The sequence below is a fragment of the Leptodactylus fuscus genome, chromosome 6 (genome assembly GCF_031893055.1).
Source record: "Leptodactylus fuscus isolate aLepFus1 chromosome 6, aLepFus1.hap2, whole genome shotgun sequence".
Taxonomy (NCBI): Eukaryota; Metazoa; Chordata; class Amphibia; order Anura; family Leptodactylidae; genus Leptodactylus; species Leptodactylus fuscus.
In genome coordinates this window covers 168,268,268-168,271,936 of record NC_134270.1, presented here as the reverse complement: position 1 = coordinate 168,271,936, position 3,669 = coordinate 168,268,268, and the positions used below count along the sequence as shown (strand labels likewise).

General features: G+C 41.9%; 1 long non-coding RNA gene across 1 annotated transcript; it reads right to left on the bottom strand.

Annotated features, from left to right (window-relative positions):
• Positions 1 to 1,792: 1,792 nt before the first annotated feature.
• LOC142209833 (uncharacterized) lies at positions 1,793 to 3,284 on the bottom strand. The gene is made up of 3 exons (XR_012716972.1): positions 3,089 to 3,284; positions 2,092 to 2,229; positions 1,793 to 1,904 (listed from the first exon to the last, which is right to left on the bottom strand). It is a non-coding gene; the product is annotated as an uncharacterized LOC142209833 (long non-coding RNA).
• Between the last annotated feature and the right edge of the window lie 385 nt (positions 3,285 to 3,669).

Sequence of the window (3,669 nt, the reverse complement as noted above, 5' to 3'; positions counted from 1 at the left end):
TACTTACCAAGTCCACGAGTGACGGTCAAGCTGGATCCTCCGAGAAGTCTTCTCCCCGTGCAGGGTCCCCGCGTTTACATCCGGCTGGAATTCACTCTGCCTAGTCATCTGAAATCGCGGTCATGTGCGGACATGCACAGTCGGCTCTGCCCAGGCCCGAAGCCTGAGCAGAGCCGACTGCGCATGCAGTTGGCTCTTCCTAGGCCAGATGCCTAGGCAGGGTGAATTCCATCCGGAAGAAGACGCGGGGAGAAGACTTCGGAAAGAAAAGAGAAGAACCAGCATTCTGCCAATCAACGCTGGTTCTGCATCGAATCTTAAACTTCGAACAGCTAGTAGTGTTCGATCAAATACAAGTATTTCGAATACCGTAGTATTCGATCGAACACCTACTCGATCGAACACTACTCGCTCATCTCTAGTAGTATTACATGTTGGCCATTCATGGAATATGTAGATATCTGTTAGCGGCTCTTCTCTTTTGGTCTTGGAAGGATGTCCAAATGATAAGACCTCTCTTTTAGGATCTCCAGATAGGCAGAGGTTGATTTTTTTTGTAAAAGTAGAGCAAAACATGACATACAATATCCCAAATCTAGGAGGATGATGAAAAAAAGAAACAGATATAGGGGGCAAGTCAGAATTTTCCCACAAAAAGGAGTTAGACGTCCATCCATGTCTATGTCTAATGACAACGTTGGGTACACATTTGGATGATCATCAGTATGGTCCTCTGAATACCTCGAAGGATGAAGATTAATGTTTGGTGAAGAGGTGGAGACAGCAGAAAATTTGTGGCTCAGCTCAGCCTAAAACTTTATTTTATTTTATGTGGAGTGCAAAATTTTATTTTCAATTGGGCAAAGTTTATTGAAAAGTTGGAGAGTATGTAGAAAAATTAAACTTTTGCCTTTTCTGAAGGTTGATTAAAATAAATTCTATAACCCGAGTGCGGATCATTTTTGATCTACCCTTGTACATAGAGATTCACTTATATATAGGGTTGAGCCGATCTTGATATTTCAGGATATCAGGATTTCAGGATCATTTTTATTATCCGATTTCCGATCATTTTCCATCCGAATCCGATCCCGATCCCAATTCCGATCCTAATGCAAGTCAATGGGATTTTTTTACTGATCGAAAATCAAATTTTAAAAACGATCCTATTCACTACACAGCGTGGAATACAAAAATTGAAGGCTTCAATTTTTGGACTCCATGCTGTGTAGTGATTAAAAAATCCCCCGGCTACTTAAGTCCCCCCTGCTGTCCACTTACCTGCACAGAAGCGCTGCCCCTGCTGCTCCATGCTGCTCTCACTCTTCTTTTTTCTACTTCGCATGTCTACAGAGCATCATACATGTTCCCGCCTCCCAGGCTAGTGTTACTGATGCTGGGAGTAAGCTGGGCTTATTGTGGCATGCACGGTGGCATGCACAGCGCTCTGCAGACATGCGCAGTAGAAAGAAGAGGAGCAAGAGCAGCGTGGAATAGCAGGGGCAGCACTTCTGTGCAGGTAAGTTGAGCGATCAGGATCGGAATTCTGTTCCTGATCTTTTTTAGACGGGATCGGAATCCAATCACGAAATTTACTCGATCGCCAATCAGGATCCGATCTTTTCCAATCCCATCGTTCAACCCTACTTATATCTTTATTTCTGTACATTGACATCAGTCTAGCAGTACATTTATATTTAGCGCAATCCTCTACTATAGATTTTCCATTATATACAATACTAACCTCGTACGAGCCCGGGGGAAACAAATTTCAAATGGTCAACCTGAAAAGCCCAGCGACCCTTTACATTTACATTACTGGTGCCGGATATATTGACAATTTCTGAAGTCAGCGATGTCGGAATGACAAAGTAACCAGAGTCCTCTCCAGAGTTCAGACCCGCCTATGGAAGAAAGTATACACATGAGGGGGATACGATAGGATATACTCCAAAGTATTCATTATCATGTATGAAATGCAGACTTAATAATTTGCCCTTTTTGCATTTGGGTTAATAATTGTCCAATATTTTGCCATTTCAGTGTTAAGGTCAAAATTTTGTAGGTCAACTTCTAGTAACCCTGACTTACCAGAGCTGGTACACCGTCGAGTCCTGTATCACTATTCCCCCCACTGCCAGTGCCTGTAGTCCATGAAATATTCGCATAATTGAACATAACAAATGTCTGACCTCCGTCCGTGCATAGAACGACCTGGAATGTGTTTACCTAGGAAAATCAAATAATAAAGAAATCTGACTTTACATCGATGGCACTCAGAGTCATCCCTCAAGTGGTCCAAACATGATCCTCAGGTGCTCCTTATATGATATGCAACTGTTCCACCATGCAGTATGGTACCAGCTTAACCTGGACTCATCTTCTCCATTAGCTACAGAGACTACCTAAATGCTAACTATGTTTCTGGGCCAAAAATATAAATGCCCTTCCCCAGGGACAAGCCATCAGTACCAGATCGGTAGGGGTCCAATGCCCAATACCTTTCACCAATCACATGTTCTCAGCCACTGATACATAGACAATGGAGAAGGAAGCAGATAGCACTCTGTAGTGGCCAGACCTGGTACTGCAGATAAGATCCTATTCATTTGAATGGGACCTAAGCTTCAGTGATTCAGTTGAGCCCCTACACAGAAAACGGGAGAGAGAGCTGTCTTCTTCCTATTCCATTCTCTGTGTGTCAGCTCCTGAAAATCACTGATTGATTGGGATGGCAGATATCAAACTTCCATAAATTTGATACTAGTGACCTATCTTCAGGACACATCATCAATATTTATAGCCTCAAAACTCCTTTAATTGAAAAAATAACCAATAATAGATGAGATGCTGAGATATGTGAAATTCTAGGGTGGTCTCAGTCAGATGGACCCTATATCGGAACAATCTTAGGGTCTTAAAATTCTACGTAATTGTTAACAATGGGAATTTTAGTATAATCTCCTGAATGTAGTCTAGTAGGTAATGTGGACCACTGCTTTTTTTTTTTTTTTTGGAAACCCCATTTTTGAAATCTCAAAGCTGACAAAGGGTGTCATTCTATTATCCTATAAGACGTAGTAAATACCTTGTTGGATGTCGACCCATGGTAGGAGACTTTATCCCATGTGGCAGTAAACACCCACTTAGCTTTGAAATCCACTTTGTCAAAGTACGTTCTGATATCTGAGGTTGCCCGGGAGAGGACTGGATCTTCTCTATTCTGGCTATAAAATATGCTGCCAGAGGAGGAAATATCCACATCAGCCCAATAAGGAGCTATGATGGGAATCCCAGAAGCCAAAGGCAGTTCTTGCGGCGTAAATTCATCAATTGGAGATCTTAATGATAGTAATCCATTACTGTCCACCTGTCCAATCCGAGGGAAAAGCAAACACGTTAAGAAATATTAAGCTATATCCACCTTAACACTTATCTGAACATATCCAGATAAGCAGCTTTTCAAAACAACAGGATTTTATGATACTCTTTCACAAAATGTCTATTCTATATGTGTGGCTGCCCTGTGGTTGTGTTGGGTATTGCAGCCGGTCAAGGGTTTTGTTAGTGAGCTGTTATATTGCATTGAATAGGTTTTGTGAGTCCTAGATAGTATTACTGGGTTCTTACAAATTCTCCAAAAATCTTGTGCTTGCCACCCACAAACCA